Here is a 15,187-nt window from a genome sequence, read left to right as displayed (position 1 = left end):
GCAGTGATCACGTTTCATTGGGTCAAAGACATTAAATTAAGGCTTTTAAACTGGATATTGGCTTTTCTGCCTCAATGAGGGATCCTCTAATTTCTGAGGGAAAACGAAATACACTAAGTTCTGTAAATAAAAATACTGTTATTCTTTTCTATGAAACACTTGGCAACTATTGAAGAATTTGCACTCGACTGACTCAGTGCGACTGAACTCGGCAACACGGTTCTATTTTTTTTCTCTCTCAATAAAACACACTTCAATGACGCGTAGTCTTTCGTAAGCAAATGATTAAGCAAGGAATATGTTATTCTTTTAGTCATATATTCATAGTTTGTTTTAGATTATCGCTCTTCGGCTTTTAATTGCATAATTAGTAGTGTGTCGACAAACTGGATACTGGTATCTGAAGTAACTGGATGACAAAATAGACTTGTTAGAAATAGAGATATAGAAGTATGTAAGTGATAATGCAAGATTTAAACCAATTTGTACACAAAGATAAGTCACAATATGGGTGCGTTTACTAAACATTAAAGTCTTCGCACAATCTTTTTGCAACTTATCATCAACTTAAATAGCAACGGAACGAATTTTGATTATTGTGTCCTCGAATCACGCCGGCAAATTAGCGGGAGACCTCGGTGAACTTAACGATGCAACAAGCTTTATTACCTACGTAAGCGACACTATTCTTTTTCTGACTATTGACAATTCCCACGAACTATTACAAGCTACGTTATTTCCGTCCGTGATTCTCGACGCAGCATCTCGTGTTAGTGCCACTTGGAGCTCATCCCAGGTACATCTTTAATACAATTTTACGTGTTTCCACAAGCGCGTCTCGTGAATCACGCTGTAACTAAGTATGTTAACAGCATGTACCTGCATTCAGCTCCGTTTATACTAAAGCGTTTATTATTAACGACGTTTAATATTCCGCAAACAATGACGTAATACCCCCCATCAGCTTACTGAAATATCGACTTTATCCCAACACAAACCAACGACTTTTATTTCCTCAAATTACAACTCAAATACCACTGTCCTTGGGGTATTATTTGCACTTTTTGCCAGGTTTTAATTTCGACTGTGGCGTTCATTTCCTATCAAGGTTGTGTATTGTTAGCCGAATTTGAAGCAGCCGCTTTGAATTACTTCAATCTACTTTTACTGCTAATATTTTCGGAATGGAAATAGCAAGCAAACGTTTTCACAGATGATCGGAACTAGGCGGGCTAATGTATTCTTTTTCGATTTATCGATACATTTGAGATAGAAAATTCTTGGGTTGATTCACCTCACTGTGGTGCAAAAAGCGTAAACATTTCAAAAGCATTCGCGCTTTACATCAGTTCGCTTGTCCAAACAGTAGTGTTAGGTAAAACAAGTACATCCCGCGGTAACCTAATTTTTTAGCCACACATCTGCTATAAATCATAAGGTCTTGATACTTCCTATTTCTAATGGAAGGGCCTTTCTGGAACATTCCTGTAAAAGCGTTGGAGACTAATCACTTCGATTAGTCCTCGTAATTACACTTAGTTAGGGCGCCAACAATTTGTCTTATGTAGGCATCCTGTTTCCCGAACTAACTCTACAATTACATACCTAAACTTCACGTAACATTGTCAACATAGGTACCGTTATTACCAACAAAAATTCTCTAACTACGTTCTGAAGACGAATAGCTTAATTAAATAACTAAGAGTGGTCCAACTGACTATAAAAAATCGTCTGCAATCCGTCAGGAGCTTATTAAAAGTTTGAGAGTCTTGTAGCTACCAGCGTTAGGTGACATTTTATAAAAAGCGCCAAGTCTGCTTTAGTGCAGTTATTTTGAGCTGATTCGAATCTGGCTCGCTGAATTAGAAATTGGAAGCTTGTCACTTGGAATATTTCGAAATTACGAAAACGATAAATGATATGCTCTTGCTCATCCCGTCCCTGAAACTCAGATACACATCGTTTTATAATGCTCTTCCGTAAGAAATGTAGTCTCGCGTTAAGTAATCCGATTATCCATGTAAGGCTTGTGATTTCTGATTTAAATTACGCTTACAGATGATAGATTCGGAGACATTTTATTAGGGCTGGGAGAATTCAAAGTTGTTTACTTTAAGTACTCCATAGTAATTTCAGTGTATGACTAATCTTCTTGGTTCATTGATTAATTGTATTGGTCTAATTGCTACTTAATGAAACCTATTTATCCTTTGAATGACACGTGATATCCGCATTCTGGTCAATGAACTGGGCCACCATGTCCTTCTTGCATACAATTTACCTAAACGCGTGACTTCACTTGAATATTTTCAAGTTCAACGTCATACTAGCTATTTCATTGAATAATTGCATTATACATGTACTATTAATATCAGCAAATCAAATGACCACGCAAAAAAGGACAGAAATACAAACAATGTTATCTTAAAACAAGATGGAAGACCTAAGATTATTCTGTAAACGCCTCGTCTCATAATCGGTTGCATTTTATGAAAGATGATAATTTATACGGTTAGAAGGTCAACGTTGCGTCACTTGCTGTTGATACTTCATAGACAAGTGCTCTAGGTAGTGGTTTGTGCATAAAATTGTTTTGACATTACTTAATCTGCAGACTGAGTAACCTTCAGACAAAATGTTGACGATCTCTGACTCTTAATTGCGATAAAAAAAGAATTTTGACTCGCTTGCGGTCTGTGTCCTCATTACGTAGGTATCATATTTTTTCATTAATAAATACAATCTCAGTATAGTTAGTTCATTCAACGTAAAATTATTCTTTATAAACAATATGAACCAATTTTCTAAAGTTCAGTAAATCGACACACACTGAAGAGAGAATGTTCAAAGTTCTGCTTAGAAGTAAAGGGGTCGATCGAAAGGGATTAATGATAAGATAATTAAGACAGACATTTAAAGACACTTGAAGATTTCATTAGCCTCAAACTCAAATAGAATTAAAAGAAAACTCAATTACTTAAGTATAAGCAATTACGATGGATTGTGGGACGAGTTGAAAACTGCGGATCAAGCAAAAACTGTTAAATAGCTAAGCGAAATGTAATTGACCGTCTCCGCCCATTATACTTAATCGTTTTAACTCTTTTTGTTTGTGTACTAACTGGAAATATTTATTCACAAGCGCCTGAACAGGCAACGCCCTTGTTATTTTTCGACATTATTTCTTCATCAAAATATTGTACCCTCTGTTTATAAATAAACGAAATGTATATCTTCGTCAATTGGTACAGTATTGACTGTAACTAGATGATCTATTTTGTTGTTCAGTCCGTGGCTATCAGTCGACAGTAATGCAAGCAATCCAGATCAATCTTCCTATTGTGTGTCCATTTCGTGCTCCCCTGTTAACTGATCCTGTGCCCATTGAATTGTTACACGCAAACTGAGCTATGGTAATATGGAACCTCGCAAAACACTGTGAGAGAAGCTAAATGATTTATTTTATTTAGTTGCCTGGAAGTTTGTTGGCTTTTCATTAACCTTTGACCAAGTTTGACGTGGAAAGAGTGGATTTATTTTCGGTTTGTTTTTGTTGGGTATTTGGGAGACTTTAGTTTTAGTTTGTTTATCGTCTGCTTAGGATAGGTATATTGAAGATTGTTTCTTGTCGATATCGTGATATTTAAAGTTCAGTTTATTTGAGTATCTTTGTTGTAGAATACATAATCTACCTATATAATTTTAGCTTGAATCACCACTTCACGCCTGTCAGGAGTATCAAGTTCGATCCACAAAAAGGGCAGAAAAAAAACCGGCAATTTACCATGACAACGTCAAAAAGAAAAGTTGTTGATTTTCACCCCAATCTTTATTGGTTTATCACAAAAAGGGAAATTAAATTTAAGAGGCCTATTCATGAATAAACAAGATTATGTATTTCTACTGTAAAAGGTAATTTCGGAAGATTGGTCGGTTTTCAATGAAACTGTGTCAGTCATTTAATTAATCAATTACTATTTATGATTTTATCTATCAAGGTGATATTGGTTATTATCCTCATGAATATCTTAGTTACCTAGATAGATACAAGTATATCAATAGGTTTATCAACATTTGTAGGCTTTACAATAGCGTGATTGTTTTTAATCTGATTTAAAACTGATGGTAGTGATAACTGGGATATCATCGCCAAGGATTCCTGCTATTCAATTTACGTAATCAGTGTGTGTTGTCATTAGAATAGTTTTCTCTTCATAATGGGAAGCGAGACGTGGTCTACAATGTATACTTAGGTCTTTGAATATTCGCCTTCAGGCCTTTTCAGTTGGTTACGAGTATTTCAATGTATTTGGATGGCATAAATGAATTCCGCATATAAAAATACAATGACCTCTCAAGAGCGGTTGCCAGCACATTCGTCTAACAGAATGCAACTCAGAAACAAAATCCTCGGGTTCATCGTCCACGAATGGGAATTGAAGACAGGCCAACACAGCCCATTATATGTACGCCATTACGCATTCTTGCTATGACTTACGACCACATATGACATTTAAGACTGCACATTTAATACGAATTGCTGTTTGTCACGTAACATTACTGAATAAACGACGAGCATAAAACAAAAAGGGCACTATATACCTACTTATTATGTTTTAGTTTACACAGTCAAACAATCAGATGAAACTTGCCAACTAGTCGGACATTAAACTTTAGTATATTAATGGTGCTTTATTACATGACATTCTTTAACCTACCCTGTTAGTTTACGATGATAGTGAATCGTAAATCGTAACTAGAATATTCAGTAAGTGCCGGTTTGAATGAGTGCTGTGTTTGGTGATAGTTGAGTATCGCTACAAAATTAAGTGCATGCTAAGGATTATGATTGTTGATAATGTAATAAAATGATTCCTGGTACTGATCTAATGTCTTGCAGTTAGTAACTCAAATAACATAATTATACTATACTCAGTCGGACCTGCCTTTAAGGCAATTCAATTGAGGATCAAATTGTAGTTTCCATCGAAAGATTCTCAGAATTGGAGAGATAGGTTAATTTCCAGTTTCTCAGTAAATTCCGTAGTGAAGAATTGTATTTTGCAGTGTCAGCGGCACCTATAGTAATTAGTGGAACATTTTGATTTATTGGAAATGTGAAGGTAAACCCTTTGAAGAGAAGCCTGACTTCCGAGCCAGTTGAAGTGTAAACTACTCCAAGTTAACAGTTTGTTACAAAATCTGCAAGTTTTACTAACAGTTTGACGCGAGCTTCACGCCTTCATGATTTTAAGTAAATTTTTTCACAAGAAAATTGATGCTGAAAATTGAGTCAGCGATTTCCAATTCGATTTATTTTCGGGAATCAACTACAGAACTTATAAATCCAACGAATTAGTACCTACTTACATGACCAATAGTGCTCACCTCTCTATCAACGGGAAGTTTTTTACAATCATTCAATTTAGAAACAGTAAACTCTAACGGAGCAAAATCTAGCTCAAAGCCTAATAGCCGCATCAATAATTTGACTATAACACTAAAATTAAATGCAATACCATAACATTTTTACGACGGCATGCACGCGAAATGTGTACTTCGTCAGGTGGGTCAAGGTGTACCGTGCCCCACCCTCCATGGCTTGCTCATTCGTAGGACCGGTTTCGAAAAACCGAAGGGCTGTATATAGGTCGTACGAATATTTGTTGCTCATAAGCACATGAAAATATGAGCTTTGCGGCTCAAAATTCGTTTGGAGAACCACAGAAGTTTTGATCCAACAACAATTTTAAACGGACCCATGCGCTCCAAATTTGAAATAGGATACTTTGAGGATTCGGTATATAATTGATATTTTTTTCCGCTTCATATGTTTGGGTAAATAAATAAGGTTGGATTGCAGATAACTAAAAATAAAATCCGTTCAATACACGTGCGGTCAAGGCAGTCTGTTTCACTTCTCATGCCTAACTTAAATATAACTTGAAATTCTACGGGAAATATCCAGCTGCATATAAAATGATGGTATGACATATAAAAACGTCTTTGTAGGACTTTGCTATATAATTTGAAACTTCGATTTTCTGGTAGTTTCACAAGTGAGTCAGATTTAATGTTCTTAACTTTAATTTTCTTGCTATTTCTTTGAAACTGCTGTGCTTTTATTGATCTTGGGGTACTGAAAGGATAATAATATACTCGCCAAGTGGTTCTATGGTCACCATATATGTACCATGTACACGGTAACACTTATTTACGTATTGATGCTATTTATTGAAATATTACAGGTTTTTTTGCTCAAAATATGAATCTCTCGGTAAATATCTGGAAATATAACTGGAAGGTGTTCTAAAACAGTTCGATAATAAACAAAATGAACTAAAGTATCAACAAATGATGTAATTCTGTTACATTGGACGCCATGTCCTTTCATCTCACAATAGAAACGAACTCACGCTTAGCAACATGCATATCATGCATTGATAACACATACAAACCAATAAAAACGTGACGTAACATATAGGTACATATATAATTCTCCACACTGCATAGTAAATTAATAATATTACTATTGAAGGAAATACCATTTTATTGGTGTCACGTGATCTTAGTTATTTTTATACTATTAACTAACGCGAGTAAATGACCCGGCTTTGACGTGCCATATTATTAGGTATACTAATGACCTATGGGTGTTGGGAAGTTGGCGTTTTTATAAGTAGCTACTCTTATCGTGACCCGTCTGTGTTTTTGGAATCATGAAACCTTATTTTTTTGTCTTCATTGTTGAAATGACGTAGGAATTGAACGAAGTCTCAATGAAACTCGTATTTTGTAATTTAATACACTGTACTAATGGTCAGTGTCTTGTAGCTCCTACCTTTTTATGAAAGGCTCTACTCACCTCAAACCTCACGTACTCGATTAAGCCGTAAAGCAGACTTATTACACAACCTTCCCCGCCTTAAAGCAGTTATTTTATATCCACCTCGTGGGTTATCTACCATCACGCTTGTAGAAAATGACTTAAAAACTATGTTGCTAATTATCGTTAAACCAACGGTTACGTAACACCGCGTGGCCGCTTACAATATTCCTACTATACAGAGGTACTCGCCATACTCGAGTCGCACTTGACCGTAATTCTTTCATCCAATCATCACCAACCCCTTCCGTAGGCATTTAATTAAATATGAAAGGTCCTATGTCGGGCGTCGTAAACTTCACGTCGATTATTCTTTCAGCTCCTCTCTCTCGCGTTCGGTACGTCCTTTTCTGGCAGCCTATATTGTTTCCGTGCCAAGTCTTTATATCGAACCGTACAAGCTAGCCAGCTTTATAGATTTTACATGAGATCTTGTAGTACAGTGACAAACATGCAAAAGAAGTAATGGTAGTGTGGTTGGCAAGTGGTGGCGGCGGCGTAAGTGGCACAGGAAGTGCATGAGTAGTGAGTACGTGGGGGTAACCTTGGTGCTGCAGCCGAACCGCCTCCCGCCGCGTCTGCCCGGGCCGACGTTCGATTTTCACTTGGAACATCAGCGCGCCCGTGTCTCGCCCGGGTGGGCGTGGTCTGCGCGCCGGTCAATAGCACGGTCTGCTCCGTCCCGCTCGCGCGCGCCGGCCGCCCCTAGCCCCGTCCCTGTCCCCCCGGGGATGATTGAAACGTCTGATGCCGCAGGCGCCCCGCGCGCCCCCTCGCCAAGGACGTTCAGTGAATCCGTCCCTCTCTGCCGCGAGAGCACGTGTCCCCGTTACTATTTCATAATATAATGTGTGCCCCCTTGGTACCGCGCGAAAATTCACAACCAATTATGAGTCAAGTGCCTGATAAATTAGGTGACAAATTTGATGCCTGAAAGGAATTCCGGAGTCGCTTATAGCGATGTGCGAAGAACTTAGCATTCGAGGACTATGAGGTGCCCCTGTGAAGTGATATGGAGATAAGAACTTCTGGGAACGTCACCTCTTCGTGTTTTCCGTCCTGTGCACTCTCTTGCCTTGATACTGCACTCGTGATATTTTCAGGTACGTGCTGTAGAAAGTTCGATATTAGTTTATCCGCGATCACACTATCGATGCGGCGAATCGGCCGCGTAACTCGGTTAACCTCATTCCGATAAAACTTCTATAGTGTTGCTTTGAATAAAATATCCAGGCGTCGTTATATTTCCATAGACGTCGCCTGGCCGCCGCCGGGAGTCTAGACACATAATAATTATACAACGAGCCAACAAGGGCGGTTCTGGAGATGTGACTCACCCGAACTCGTCTCCCGGATCGATAGCATCTCATGTATTTGCTAGAGACGATTTATCGAAAACCATATTGTGTTTTAATCTGAGAAATCTTTACAAAACTGACCTAGAATTATAAAGTGCTCTGAATGTAACGATGGCGACGTATAGAGTTGTTCCAGTGACGTCACGGCTATGACATCACCGGGCCAGTTGCAGGCTGATTCACGCCTGCAGCGCCTCGGGCTTCGGTACCGGTTGGCATTGATGCGATGTGATCATCGGTACTGGTGGGGCTGGTTTGCGCAAGCAGCGTACACAGATTAATACTATTACTTTAAAATTTTTTACTCTTAATTATATCTTACTCACGCCTTTTTTTACCTCTACAGTGCATAGCACATGCCTTTTCTTATACAGAAAAGTAATACGTGAAGTCGTAAACACCAATTGGTCTTACTACAAAAACTTTAACCCCTGTTTTACACTTGTCCAAAAAAATTTTGACTGCAAAATGAACCATATGTCAACGTCATAATTTGACATTTTTTTAGACAAGGCTTAAACTGACGTTAAAAAGTTTTTGTGGTAAGACGGTTTGTGTTTATGGTATGTTTAAGGAAATCTTGGTTTGGAAACCTGGACTTAAAGCTTGTAATCGCCAATCCTCCCCGAGCATGGAGATTAACGCTTTATTCCTATTTTGTATGTAAAAAGGCAAAGGTTCTGCAGGGAGAATGTAAAAGGGCGGATGATCCATTTTAGAAATATTTCCCTTTTCAAGGAATCGGTATTAATTATGGCGTTACTACATTTTCAATATCTCATTATTCGGAATGTTAGTGGTGTTAATTGGATTCCCTTACAAAATCGTTTCTACCGTGCCATGTATGCAAGTATGGCTTATACCTATATATGAATGTACATTGTACATTTGTACATAAGTATATTCTCCATTCAATGTAGGCACGGCTACTACTTAGTATTTACTACATAATGTGGGTGAACGTTATTTGCTAGTAGGTATTTGCCTTGAGATTTTATCTACACATGCCTTGGATTTCTAATGGATTTGCTTAGTTTAAGTCAAAATCCAAGAAATTGAGAATTTTAAATGTTAAGTTCGTGGTATTAAATGTGTAAATTCAATAATTGTTTTTGACATGTACCTCAATTGTTTCGCATTGAATATTATGTAAAAACAGTTCTATATATGAATCTATAATTTCAGTTTTTTCACTCATAAACCAACACTTTGTGGTTTCGGTTATTAGGTATACAGGTATTGACGTAAATAGGTTCCTAGTTTCATTTTCCCGGTTCACGTTTAAGGAAAATTGGTGAAGTTTTTGCTCAATGTACGAATATTATATTTATGGCTAATATTTCACGTCATACATAAGAAATAATAACGTCAATTTTAATTTGCGGTTTTCTAGTAATGTTAGGTAACCTACCAAATTGTCGTCATACTACATATGTAAAGTTAGGCCTGACCCTGTTTTATTTTTATCCATTCTGTTTAATTATTAATAATATTTATTTCTGTTAATAGGTTTTACAATTTAACAGGTCAATATTTAGAAAAAAAAACAAGGTGGGGCCGGTATTTATCTATTTGAATACCTTGAGGAAAGAACATCGAAACAAAGTCTGGGGCCAAATACCATAAGGTAAACGTACCAATAGTCGTCGGATTTCGGAAATCACTGACTTTGAAGCGCTACTGTGTGTTAAATATTTAATAGAAAATGAAAATTTTTGCATGACGTGATAGAGTATTTATTCATTATTCTAAATAACTAATGTTTTTTTAATCATTTTGATGGATTTATATACTTATTAAGGCAAAAGTAAAAAAAGGGCGATTTGTACCAATAGTCGTCTGATTTGTACGGATACTCGTCAAATATTCCCAGTACTCGTCAACTTTTAATGCTAATGTAAACTCTCTGCTCTTGAACATAAGGTTCAAGTTATGTACATTTTTTTTGTGCTTGAATTTGTTAAGCATACTTGTGCTTTTGAAACATTAGATAGGTAGATAGATAAAAAACCAAATTCCTATTTAGAATAGCAGGTCATAATCTGTTAGAAGAGCAGGTATTCAATAAAACAGATACATAGTTGCATTTTAATTTATATTCCTATCTATCAAACGCTTGGAATCACAAAACCAGTCTATAAAATATACATATGTTATATTTCTTAATCATAATAACCATGCAGTCATGTGCATATGTAGCACGAGTAAAATAATTACTTTTAAAATATTTAAATTGTAAAATAAAATAATTAGTATTCACAAAAATAAAAGCCACATTCATTTATAGCTTTCCGCGAAATAATTACTAACATTCATAGATATGTAGGCAAGGTTGTCATTCATCTAACAAACTTCTGAACTGCTTAGCGCATGCTAAGTACCATTTGCAAAAATCTCTATAGACAGTTCAAACTGTCTACTGTCTTAAAGGTATCAATCAAAAAATAAAATATGATTAGGTACAACTAACCGTTCAAACCCAATAATCATAATATCTAATAAGCCCCACAGGGCATCTGAGGCGGATGACGGGGAGCAGCGACCCCGCGGGGCTATATATCCGAGTGCTCCGGGGAGAGTATAAGGTCCACCATCTCCGGCCTGCCGGAGTGAAGGTCTCCCGCCTCTTGGCTTGCCTTCATTGGCCCACCAGAGTGGAGTCGCTAGAGCAGGGTTAGCAGCCCTGCTCGGATGGTAGATGCCTCGTGATAAGTGGTGGGTGGGCCGGTGATGCTGGACCCACAGGGAGCGCGTGATCTGCGTTTAAAGTCCGCCGAGGTATCCTCACCCTTCAGCCGCTCATGTACCTGTTGCCCTCTTGTTGCGAATTTAGCGACTGATTCCCGGGGGCCCAGTAAGTGAGGTGGCGAGTCTCCACCTACCATTTTAACATGTATTTTATACATTGTCTTCGCAGGTGCCATAGTTCCTCATCATCATCATCCTTCGAGCCCTTTTTCCCAACTATGTTGGGGTCGGCTTCCAGTCTAACTGGATTCAGCTGAGTACCAGTACTTTACAAGAAGCGACTGCCTATCTGACCTCCTCAACCCAGTTACCCAGGCAACCCAATACAAGGGGTATTGGGTTGTTAGACTGGTGTGAGACTTACTGGCTTTTGACTACCCGTAACGACTGAATGCCTGCCAATGATGTTCAATGACAGCCGGGACCTACAGTTTAACGTGCCATCCGAAACACAGTCATTGGTGTCATTGCAGGATATACTTAGAAAGTACATACAAACTTAGAAAAGTTGCATTGGTACTTGCCTGACCTGGAATCGAACCCGCCACCACGACTTTTTTTACCAGGTGCCATAGTTCCTATATCCTAACTCACTAACATCCCTTCGCAATAGCCCAAGTAGTTTTCCTCCATACTTAGCAATAGCTTAGCACAGAACCGGAGATTGTCCTTGGGTTCATTTCTATAGTATATATATACAGGGATAATCGTCGGTTTTGTTTGCCACAAATTGTAATCCAAACGTAGTAGAAACAAAGGCTAATGCTAGACCTACTTGTACCCAAAGCGGTAGATCTTAATCGAATGGCGGAGGCCTACAGCTGCCAACATATACCTGAAAAAAACACTCGTAGAAAGTGCATACTTATAGAAAACAGGGGATTTAACCATTAAGAAACATATGAATTGAATCGAATAACATGATTGTGTACGTGCATCTAGAACCAGCAGAGTAAAATTTACCCCTAAGAAAAAGCTTAAAAGAAACGCAGTTTTATGAACAAATGTAGTCTAAACCTTAAATATGTTTATTCTAGACAGTTATCAATTTTGTAAAAGTCCCGATATTAGCTATTTATCCGCATTTTGTACTGTAAAACACAAAATATCCTCATCATGACGAATTTAGGTGCAACTTTTGAGTATGTCCCAGTAGTCGTCATAATAATTGTAAAATTGACGGGTTTTGGGTCAAATGGGAGTTTTGAAGTACCAATAGATGTCACATTAAAAAAATATATCTTCAATGTTAAAAGTATTCCAAATTGCATATTACATCGCTATCAAATAAACTTAACTATCTAATTAAACAAAGAAACATACCACAGACCCCACTGGAGTTATGTAAATCAAAACCCAAAACCTCGTGGTGAGTTTCACTTTTGACAGCTGAACTTCACGAAAAAACGATTTTGTTAGGGCACACACGTTTCAAATAACATATCTTAGAAGCCGTGACTGTTAAAACCCCGTATTGTTATTTCAATTGTGCAATATATTATCAAGAATATGTTGATATATAAACCAGCCCATTTTAAGTTCAGTAGAAAATAATAATAAAAGTTTTAAGATTAATTGACGACTATTGGGGCATGACGACTTCACCCGCGTTTACCTTAGTCGTTTTTATAGTCCAGAAAATGTGTACTTGTGTCATTATGAAGAGAAAGCGTCATACAGATTCCAGGGCAATTGTCAAATTAAAATCCAACAGTAATTTAGAAAGATATTTCATCAACAATGCAATCGACATGCCAACTGTAGGGACAATTGTTTTATTAACCTATCTATATCGGGACTTTTAGCTTTGAGATTCCCCAAAAGTATAATTTTAATATGATATTTTACAAAATTGGTAGAATTTATGCCTGCCTGGCGTAAATCCCAAACATTTGTATTTTAATGATAATAAAATATAATAATGTACATGATTCACTGGGAAAGGAAACAGTTATGTACTGAATCGGTAGGCGTCAACTATGTGATTGAACTTTCGTTTACTATTTATAGACTACAGGCAATTAATTATAAATTATATTTTATTCCATTTGACACAATAAACGGAGACATGTATGAAAATCAATATTTTTTGTTGTGAGTACTTTGAGTGTAACGGAGACAAGGCAAGCTGAATTTTAATCAAATCTAACGCGAGATTTTAAGTTAAAATGAATGCAATATAATCCAATGACTCACTGGTATATTGATGCTTTATTCAAATCAGCTTGACTGTACCTAAATAACTTAATTTCGTAACAGAAAGGAAACACTGAATAATCGGTTAACACAAGTCACTCTAAACACTTAGTATTAACGCTGAGTAAACCGTGGTTAGTCACTTGGAAATTAGCACCAAGAATTAAGTGGAGTTTCGTAACACCATGTGTACGTTCCCACGGCAACGAAACCATTTAACAATTAAACAAACAGAAAATTAAAATAGTACCTAACTATTCTAATTTTAAGTGTTAGAATTTTACAGAACTGTTAAGTAAAAGTCTGATATTCGGGACTTCGCTCCACCATGCAGCAGAAAGAGTCATTTGATGATTATCCATGTCCAAAAAAAGAGATAATGTAACATAAGATAAACCTAATATACATATTTATATAGTATCAGTGATATTACCCAAAAATCCCCTTTTCAGTAGGCTAAAGAGGTGGCATAAGTTTTACATACCAACGGGTATTGGGTCGCTCCTCAACACTGGGTAACTGTGTTGAGGAGGTCTGATAGGCAGTCGCTCGATGTGACTCAGCTGCATCTGGTTAGACTGGAAGCCGACCCCAACATAGTTGGGAAAAGGCTAGGCAGATGGTTATGTATAGATATAATATACCTACTAATTATTTCGCTTGCTGACTCATGAGTTATAATAGCAATACGATACAGCTCCCGTATTTAAAATTATTTAATAATCTGCCTCCTACACGGTCAGGAACATAAATGTCAAATGAAAAAAATTGCCAACCAAATGTTGGCGACTTCAAACGAAACTGATAACATGGGTTTAATTTATAACGGAAGCTTTGATTCAGGGTCTGAGTTATGGTGGGAGAAAAACCATGATTTGTGGTGTATTTTTATTAAATTGAGTATCTCTGAATTTGTATGTCTAATTAACGATCCTATATTTAATGATGTTTTCTATAAAATTGATGCCTCTTCTATGACTTAAGGTTTAAAATACTTTTTAAACTACTATGATGTAATATTACTTTCCCTGTAGTAGTAGTAGTAAAACATATAATTTTTCAAGGAATCATAATTCAGTAGTCTTAAAAACGTCTAGTTAACATATATTTTCAGTGATTTATCAAGATAAGAGGATTAAATTTTGAAGGAAAATTCTACCAAGGTTCAATTTAAGCCTCCATTAAAACGCTAGTATTTGTCACCTTACAAGATAGCTACTAGGAAGCTGGTAATTAAATGAATTTGACACGAGCAAACACAAGTACCGCAATATTTGTGCAGACAACAGCTTTATCTAACGTCAAGAGCAACATACGTGTTTGATGTCTCACATCTGCACAAAATGTAGAACAAATAAAGGTATTTGTGTGTCTGTGTGTTTTTAGTTTTTACTATATGAAACATGAGAAGCAAAAGTTGTGGTGGCCTAGTGGGTAAAGAACCAACCTCTCAAGAAAGAAGGTGGGCTTGATTCCATCTCAGGCAGGAACCAAAGCAATTTTTCTGAGTTTGAATGTACATTTTAAGTATCTTCGACACCAATGACCGTGTTTCGGAGGGCACGGTAAGCTTTAGGTCTTAGCTGTCATTAAAAAAATGTTGGGAAATGGATAAGCATATGACTATATGGAACGTGAGAATCATTCACGTGCAGTTTGGGCTAAGCATAGGCCACCCACTCTTCACGTAGGCGAGGGAAATCACAAATAAGACATTAACTCAGTAGGTTGCGCTTTGGTCATAATAACTACGTTTGTGCGATCAGGATTCCAAGATTTATACTGTTCTTGGTAGTATTTATAAATGATGAATGCCGAGGCTAAATAGTGGGCGTTAATCGATCAATCTGCGACATGGAAAAGTAGCCGCAAATTAGACATTATTACTTTCTACGGTTAGCAGGACAAGTTGATCTTGTAGAAAATCTGATAACAAGTCTGCCCTCATAATGCCGTTAACATAATAAAAATATTCAGCCGCATCTTACTTTGGAAGCCT

The 15,187-nt window shown here is 37.1% G+C and overlaps 1 protein-coding gene across 11 annotated transcripts in view; it reads left to right on the top strand.

The window, feature by feature from the left end:
• Pmca (plasma membrane calcium ATPase) overlaps positions 1-15,187 on the top strand; it is a 152,784-nt gene that overhangs the window by 49,636 nt on the left and 87,961 nt on the right. The window contains exon 1 of one of the 11 annotated variants that reach the window (XM_049849409.2): positions 7,708-7,989. The exons of the other annotated variants lie outside the window; for them this stretch is intronic. The gene's annotated coding sequence lies outside the window, so the exon portion shown is untranslated. Of the gene's footprint in view, positions 1-7,707; positions 7,990-15,187 lie in introns of those variants that run through there. 11 annotated transcript variants of the gene reach the window in all.

The sequence above is a fragment of the Helicoverpa armigera genome, chromosome 26, assembly GCF_030705265.1.
Source record: "Helicoverpa armigera isolate CAAS_96S chromosome 26, ASM3070526v1, whole genome shotgun sequence".
NCBI classification, from domain to species: Eukaryota; Metazoa; Arthropoda; class Insecta; order Lepidoptera; family Noctuidae; genus Helicoverpa; species Helicoverpa armigera.
This window is presented reverse-complemented; position numbering and strand designations above follow the sequence as displayed.